Genomic DNA, 10,070 nt, shown 5'->3' with positions numbered 1-10,070 from the left:
GTTTTATCTTTTACTTGTTTCAGTCATTAGACTGCGGCCATGCTAAGGCACCGTCTTGAGGAATTTTAGTCGAAAGAATCGACTCCAGTATATATTTTCCTACTTCTTTTTTTTTTTTTGGTAAAGCAGCTATGATACGGAGATGTAAACACACCAACACCGGTTGTCAAAAGGTGGTGAAGAACAAATACATACACAAAGAGAGAGACAGACAGACAGAGACAGACAGACAGACAGAACAGACAGACATACACACACACACATATATATATAAAGACAGGCTTCTTTCAGTTTCCGTCTACCAAATCCGCTCACAAGACTTTGGTCAGTCCGAGGCTATATTAGAAGACACTTGCCCAGTGTGCCACACAATGGGTTCAGAACCCAGAACTACGTGGAAGCGAAGCAAATTTCTTACTATACAGCCACGCCTGCGGCATGCATGTATGTTTGTGCATATATATCTAGCGAGAACGCACGTTAGAGATGTAAGCCTAAACAGATATACATACCTACACAGACTGGTCTATATACATACAGACACCCAAACTGCGGAACATTCTCAACCTACTGGAAGGCTCGGAATTCCTATTCAAACAAAGAGAGGGGTTCACAAGTAAAACCAACTACACTAGTGCTTCCGAGAATCAAATTTATGTTATAACTTGCTCAGGTTGGGGACATAATTATATAGGACGGACAAGTATGACAGTGAGACGGAGAATAACACTACATTAGGCTCAGATTCGGCTTCCGCAATACAGACAAGTTCCTTTGAGCGAACACATAGAGAGATATGCAGGTATGATTCAACCAAACTTTATAGTCTCCCCATTTCCAGTGCATTAAACAAATTTCTATATAGGAACGTTTAAATAAGGAAAATTTGTTCATCAAAAAATACAGAACAAGTTTAAATATTAACACATAACCAACTTTGATCTCAGTATATTTTGATTCTTGATCACATACCCACCACTGTACTTATTTCTTGTCACTACTTTAGCTTTTGAATTTTTGTGCATATTTATCCCCTCCCCGAAAGAAGAAAAATTACTTCCTCTGCCCCCAATAATTACGATCACCAATTACCTATCCTTAGATTTTTCTAGTTATTCAATCATTTATTCATCAACTTCTCTACCTACAGCATGGACTAAAATGTTCTTAATTCGAAATTACAGTAATTTCAATGTCATGATTAGCGAAAGCGAAACCGGTCGACAAAGACGAGATAAGATATATTTTTAAATATATTATAACTACGTAAAATGTGTGCATTTTCATTCTTTATTTTATATATATATATATATATATATATATACTCTTTTATTCTTTTACTTGTTTCAGTCAGTTGACTGAGCACTTTCTTTACTTGAACAAAACGACCCGAGACTTATTTTTTGTAAGCCTAGTACTTATTCTATCGGCTCCTTTTGTTGAACTCCCAAATTACGGGGACGTAAACACACCAACACCAGTTGTCAAGTGATGGTGGGGGACAAATACATACATATATATATATATATATATAATATATATATATATATATATATATATATATATATATATGTATATATACATACGACAGCCTTTCAGTTTCCATCTCCGAAATCCACTTACAAGCCTTTGGTCGGCCCGAGTCTATAGTAGAAGACAGTTGCTCAAGGTACCATGTACTGGGACTGAACCCGGAACCATGTGGTTCGGAAACAGGTTTCTTACCACACAGCCACTAATATATATACACTCACACACACACACACACGCATACACACATAAACATACATATATATGTATGTGTGAGTGTATTCTTTTATTCTTTTGCTTGTTTCAGTCATTTGACTGTGGCCATGCTGCAGCAGCGCCTTAAAGGCTTTTTAGCCGAAGAAATCGACCCCAGGACTCATTCTGTATATGCCTAGTACTTAGTCTATCGGTCTTTTCACTGAACCACTAAGTTACGGGACAATAATCACACCAGCATCGGTAGCCAAACGATAGCGAGAGGACAAAAACAGATACTCATATAAGGTATGCATGTATTTCTGTATGTATGTACTACGTAAATACGTAAGCCTGCCGTCTGTAGATAATAGAACGGAAAACATATAGTAGGAAACTGCTATAAGATATATTCCGTGTGGAGTGAGAATCGGTGCATTTGGGCAAAAATTCTCTTCACTCTGAATTATCTCCCTTTATATTTATAACTACTTTTCGTAACCTACCTTACGAGTAACAGGAGTTAAATACCAGATGATGAAGTTAGATAATCGCTTAAAGACTATTAAAAGGTCAGTTATATAATCCATGCCACCTAATTGAAAGAATGAAATTAATGAGGCAGGTTGTCGCATTTAACCGGCCCCATATGAGAGAAGACTTCCAAGCGTAGAATCAAAGTGCCACGCAGTTCTGAAATCCACATAACCCGATCCCTGATATAATGTAATACTTGAATCACACATGATCCATATCAATTGGGTGGCATGGATTATATAACTGACCTCTGTAAGGATTGGTGGTACACCGTGTTCCATTAATGCGATGGGTTTGAGTTGAATGACTGTTGCGTTTGGGATAAAGGTTTACTCTGGTTTGCTTCAAGAATCTCTTGTATTATGAGAAGTAAACAAGACGACCTTATATGGTCTCTTGGATAAGGGTCCAAAATCCTCCCAAATGAAATCCAACCATGTGGAAAAGAGGAATGAACATTTTGAATTATCCGATATCTGCTACTATATAAACTGCCTATACAAGAGAAAATATGATGGTGTCCCAACTCTAATGCATTTCGTTGGCTGGTTTGAGGAAGACAAAAACAACAACTTTATTACAAATTTCACCAACATCAACGTAGAACCGCATTCAGTGATTTAATCATAACTAAGTTCAATAACAAGTTGAAGTCTACCTATTTCTTTACTACCCACAAGGGGCTAAACACAGAGAGGACAGACAAACGGATTAAGTCGATTATATCGACCCCAGTACGTAACTGGTACTTATTTAATCGACCCCGAAAGTATGAAAGGCAAAGTCGACCTCGACGGAATTCGAACTCACAACGTAGCGGCAGGCGAAATACCTATTTCTTTACTACCCACAAGGGGCTAAACACAGAGAGGACAAACAAAGACAGACAAACGGATTAAGTCGATTACATCGACCCCAATGCGTAACTGGTACTTAATATATCGACCCCGAAAGGATGAAAGGCAAAGTCGACCTCGGCGGAATTTGAACCCAGAACGTTAAAAGTATGAAAGTCAAAGTCGACCACGGCGGAATTTGAACTCAGAACGTAACGGCAGACGAAATACGGCTACGCATTACGTGCGGCGTGCTAACGATTCTGCCAGCTCGCCGCCTTACGTAACGGCAGACGAAATACCGTTAAGCATTTCGCCCGGCGTGCTAACGATTTTGTCAAAACAAGCTTAAGTTTACCGCCATGCAAAGAAGTGTTGTATCATTGAAAGTCTTCTTGCAACGTTAATTTCAATACTTCCCATGTTATACACAAAAGAAAACCACATCAAAACTATGAGAGACAAAATTTTAGTGTTATCCATACAGTTCAGATAAGTACATCGAATATCATAAAGTTTCCAATTATTTTAAATAGAAAATATAACGTGAAGGTATTGGTCTTCACTAAACATGATCAGATAAAATATGTTGAGAATGTACAGTATTAACTCTATAGTAGGACCGAAGTTTGTAGACTTTCTTCACACTGGTGTAGTACTTCTTAGGAATACAATTCTGTTGTGACACATTGTGTTTTGTTAACACTACATATTGTTGATTGTCAACGTTATTTTCAAGATTTTATTATTATTATTATTATATTATTATTATTATATTATTATTATTATTATTATTATTATTAAAAGCTTATCCGTTTTAAAAACACATGAAATTGATGAAATTAAAAATGAAATATGATATCACGTTACATATCGCGTGTGTTGATAACACAGAGTCGTCGGAACTCAAATACACTTCTCAGCCGAATATTCGGAAACATATATTAGATTTTACTTATTTTCGTAAACACAGTTAAACATTATTGGTGACGCACTTAAGTGTCATGGCACGCCGATTGGAATCCTCTATAGTTGCGGTAGAACATACTTCAAGTCTCCAATTTAATGAGAAACTATCATGTAGATGAATATAAATGAATACATGTATGAGTAAGTATATATGTATGCATATATGTCTATATAATATATATGTATAATATATGTATGGAAGCTATACTGTGCAGCAGAATAAATTTGCAGGTATTATCAACACTTTATATAATGAAAAAACGCAAAAAAACTACCTTGATTTTTACGTACAATATCTTAACAGGCAGTAAAAGATGGATCACTTGAAGTAGTTTCAGTCCTATGCTGAGATTTCACCAGCAGCTGAGTACACTTTGTAAATGTCGACGGAGTCCGCTGTTATTAAGGGCTAATATAAATCGTATAGACGGATTTACATGCATAACATACTCTTCGAAATTAGTTTGATTACTATATGACTAATGTATTAGTAAGTGTTTTGTTTCAAAGTTAGCCCCTACCATTAAATCTAAGTATTTTGTGAACATATTCTAGTGAACGGATATGAATATATTATAGGCAGAAGTAATCAACCAGACTAGTTTCAGACCGATCCTCTTCTTTAACTGAACACGGACACATTTCTTACAAAATCACAGAAATTTGGTGAAAGCAATGTTGTTTTTTCTAAATATCAATAAGGCTTTCACCCAGCGATCTCATGGGAATCTCCGGTCCAAAGATACATTTCTCATCACTTGGATCAATTAATTTCCTGTTAGATCCTGATAATGTGGTCTGTACAAACAGATCTCTCACTTTCCCGAATTTTATCAATCCTAATTTTCTTTTGGTCTTAGATTTGTACTACACCAAAGATCTGCTAACGATCACGTCCAGCATACTCTTGCTCGACGTCACGTCGTCATTGTTCCCTAAAACCTTTCTAGCCAAGTGTTACCAACACGTGATACTTTGCTCCAAAGTTTCACTGGCTCCATGAAGAGAAACGCCAAAAAATATACCCCAATGGGACCATGACAATTTTGTATTCCTCAATGACCAAAAACTCAACTGCTGCTTATATCAATTAAGCATCATCATACCTAACATTTTTAACGTAAGCACCATTCATCTAGAGCCCTAGCAACTGATCCATATACTAGGCCTAACAATCATTGATGGTCTATCTTTTAAGGCGACTGAGGAACCTTAGCATAGCTAGAACTATATAGCAAATACTGGCTCTTCTCTTCAGAGCCAGAAAATACATCATCCTCAACTATTACTAATACTTTGCAAAGGACAGGCAAAATCCACAATTGAATATGGCTCCCATACCAAGTAGGATGAATATCCTATACCGCATCCAGAGAAAGACCGTTTGATCAATTGGTATAAAGTCACTCGCAGTCTTGCTCCGATCTCTATCATCCATACATGCTATCTTACTCGCTCTATTTTCTACTGCCATTACAATGGATTTTGTTTCTCAAAGCTAGCTGCTTTCATAACAGCTCCGCGCAAATACTCTCGACTCATGAACTTTTCTGCTCCGTATATCCAGCACCACATGCTTGCACTAACTATGATGTATATTCCTTCCTCGTCCGAACGTTGCCTCCCCGTTGATAGTTTCTCCTTGCTCGTCTTTCCTGACTTCCTCGAACTGTAATAAGTTAAGCAGAATATAAAAACCATCAACATTAACGGTTACAGAGTGTCTGTTATGTCCATGAGCATTTGCCCTTCGTTCAGACCCAACAAATATATATGCATGTTTGTGTGCTTGTGTTAGCACGTGTGTTTGCAAGTGTGTGCTACTGTGTGTATGTGTGTGTGCGTGGTGGGTTGTACTTCAAACATGAAAGTAAAACTCGAAAGTTTCAGACTTTAATTTCAGACTTTAATTGTTACATGAGACACGCAATTATGACACTTTCTTGTTGCTTTCCCATACGACTACAACAAAGAGCGTTCATTATTAATTATAATACATGAAATGTAATTAGACAGAACATTAGTTGATAACTCTACGTATAGAATATATTATATTTAGATAAAAATTACACATAATGCTTTATAATTTCACAATAAGGATGAGTTTATACAGAATTCCACAAAAAAACTAGTACATCGGTTTGTTGCACAGATACATCACATGTAAAATATATTATGAAATTTTCCAGGGCGTATATCAGTATATACTTTTTCAATCTGGTATCGATTTTATCAGATGCAACAGTATTCCTATGAGGCTCTGCAACCAACAGCAAATCACGCGAATAACATGCGATTACTGACAGCACTTCGTTCTGACGATGGAATTGTGAATGTATAGAAACTTTAATGGACCAATGGATTTAGGAATGCTATTGTTCCAAATGAAACGTGATGAGCCAATAAGTAAATGTTGGTCTCAAACTTTGGCACAAGGCTAGAAGTTTTGGGGTTGGGGCTAAAAAGATCATTGCGACCCCAGTGCTCAGATGCTATTTATCTTATCAATGCCGCAACGATGAAAGGTAAAGTCGACCCCGGTGGCATTTGGACCCATAGCATGATGTCGGAAGAAATGCCGCTAAGCATTTTGCCTAGCGTGCTAACGATTCTGCTAGCCCACCGCTTTAAACCAATATGAAAATATTGATTTCAAATTTTGGCACAAGCCAAAAATTTCGGAGGGGTTAAGTCGATTACATCTGGACTGGCACTAATCACATCGACCCCGAAAGGAGAAAGGCGCTGTCGACCTCGGTAGAACTTGAACTCAGAGCGTAAAGACGGATGAAATGCTACCAAAGTATTGTCGCCGACGTGCTACCACTCGCCGCCTTAAGCTAATAATTAAACATAAAACAAAAATATCTTAATAAAATGAAGATCAAACTTAAACGTAGTTCTGTGACTTTAATATCAGTTGATTAGAAGAAGAGTTATTCCTTATGTATTTAAATATTTTTCTTTTTTGTCGCAATTTCTAGGTAAACGTTGTAAACATCTGCAACAATACTGAAAGTCCGGTGATTCTCGACTGAAGTCGTCAGCAATATTTGACCTGCGCCAAGTTACGAACACTCCTCTGCCATTGTCACCATCGCACATTCAGTGAACCAGTGACTGGCCGATTGTAAATGTGTTACTAACGACGCTATTGTTCACCAGGTGCTAGCCGCATCAACAGAAAAATCAATAAGTCGTTTTAATATGTAGTGATACGGAAAGCAGAACGTTGTGTTGAGATGAGAAGTTAGTATTTACTAATAGTTGCGTGGCCTTGTAGATGTACACAGATCTATGTGCGTGTGTGCCCGAGTTTGCGTCTTTATGCGTGGTTTTTCCATGCATATTCAACACAAGAGTATATATATATGTAAGGTTTAATATTTGTGTAATTTGTGTAAGTTTATATTTGCATCAGGGTTTATTAATTTTAATAACGCTTTGACTGACATTTGCGATAGTGTTTTATTTATGTCATTTTACGTTGCAATTTCGAATTATGCCGCAGTTTGCCTTTCACCCTTCCAGGATCGCAGGATCGATGGAAAAAATACCAATCAATTACTGGTATTAAATAAGACGGTGACCTGGCAGAAACGTTAACACGCATTTCATCTGCCGTTACGTTGTGAGTTCAAATTCCGTCGAGGTCGACTTTGCCTTTCATCCTTTCGGGGTCGATAAATTAAGTACCAGCTACGCACTGGGGTCGATGTAATCGACTTAATACCTATGTCTGTCCTTGTTTGTCCCCTCTGTGTTTAGCCCCTTGTGGGTAATAAAGAAATAGGTATTAAATTAATTTATTGTCTTTTCACTACAAAATATGTAGCCACGTGTGTACATTAGCGCTACTACGATTTACAGTGGTGCTTGTGATGCGTTCGGTTTCAATTCATTTCGGTCCATTTTATTTCAATTTTTCCTCCACACCTTATCTTTATCGTAGTTGAAACCTCACCCAAGCCATATCTTTATCGCATTCTCCAGAACGTAGCACAAATGAAACCGAAGACTTCACTTGTTTATTGCTATTTTTATTATTCTATCGGGTCACTAAAGACCTGATTTCAGGCTGCCTAGCTTTGTCTGTACTACATTTATAGGATTAACTATGTTAATTTTCCTAGAGGCCTCATTTTTGATTGCAGTAAATATGGCAATGAGACTGGTAGTGAAAGTCAAAGCTGTATAGTTTTTAGTACCATAATGTGAGAAAAACATCGTGAGAGATGGAAACCGTCTTCTTTAACATGTATTTTCTTCAAAGGTAAAGATATTTATGATAAATATTGATGCACCAACCACAAGCCAGATCATAAAATGATAACTAATTCAATCATCTATTTTGATGACTTATCGGTTGAGAATTGACTATAAACAGTAAAACAAAAGGGAATTGAACTGGATACAATATTTGATTTTATTGTCTTAACTTGTTTTTAATGCTGAATTCATTCGGCCACTGCCCACGAGCTGAGCGAGGTGTATAAAAGCGCTGTTAATGCAGTCTAGTTACCTACAGGTGCTGAGTTCAATCCTAGGCAAGGCATTAATGTGAATCACAAGACACCTGAAGAAGGCTGGAATGTACAACAGCCGAAAAATAGTGAAAGCGGCAATGTCTGACAAATATATCGAACAATGAATAGAAAGCTTTAATAAAAAAAGCTGCTGGTAAATCTGGGAGTAGAATACGTAACTGCTGCGGTAGCTCTGCATTACAGCTAAACTTAAAATTAATCAATCCTGTTTTCCATGTTAAGATTTATATTGAACATTGTTGCTATGTAGAAGATAAAGCACGGGTACCTCCGCCTTGTTGAGGACTATACTTTACATTTGCAGTGGTTAATATCATGAGGTATAGTGTAACGGTCTAAACATATTCTACTCTCTTCACTGCCTAAACCCCAATCATAATATTTAGTTTCACATAACTGCCTATGGGGTGTATGCATAAAGTGTCAACTTTGCGTGTCAAACTTAACCAATCATCCGATCTAACTTGTGGCTTTAGATTTCTATAAAGAAATCTCTTCTGTTAAAATTATTCAGATGGCTAGAAGCAGGCGGCTGTGATATCTCTTTACCGTATATAATATATACGTACATAAATACATATATCATATATATATATATATATATATATATATATATATATATATATATATTATATATATATATATATATATTATATATATATATATATATATATATGATATATGTATTTATGTACGTATATATATATATATATATATATATCTTAATAATACTAAAACTCTAGAAGATGATTGTTCCCGAAATATCGCAATTTTATATATATATATTTTCATACTTAATACAATGCAGTATGAGGAGAATATAAAGAAGAGGGGAGTGGGAAGGGGTGATTATTAAGTAAAACTATTTGAAACATTTAGGCCGTATTTGTGCTCATTGAGATAGACGATCACACGTAAGCTGGAGATGGGGCGAAGAGGGAGGAAGGAGTGTTGATGGCAGGTCATGATGGTGGAGGTGGTGGTAGTAGGAGTCTTGATAGAAATAGTGGTGGTGGTGGTGGTGGTGGTGGAAGAGATTGTGGTAGTGATTATTGAACACAAAATTTTTATTTATATATTTAATTGATTACTATTGTTCGGATAGTTCCATTAAATAAATTTTTATTCAGACATTAAATTGATTACTATTGTTTGGATAGTTCCATTAAATAAGTCCAGAAGTTAGGTCACATATATAAATGCATAAGTACCAAGAATTCCCATTCTACAAACTGGCAAACAGTTCCGTGAATACCTTACCGGGCAACGCTGGGTAGCAAGTCTAGTGAATTTTGAAAAATTATAACATACAATGATGAGGCACGTGTTATTTGTCTCTGAATTATATGTTAGTTGTTAAGGCACGGTTACTGATGACAATCCACCAAGCAAATTATTTTATTTGCTAAAGACATTTGAACCTAGGTATAACCGCAAAAAATAACAAAGTAAAAGT

The sequence above is a fragment of the Octopus sinensis genome, linkage group LG10, assembly GCF_006345805.1.
Source record: "Octopus sinensis linkage group LG10, ASM634580v1, whole genome shotgun sequence".
Lineage (NCBI taxonomy): Eukaryota > Metazoa > Mollusca > Cephalopoda > Octopoda > Octopodidae > Octopus > Octopus sinensis.
This window is presented reverse-complemented; position numbering follows the sequence as displayed.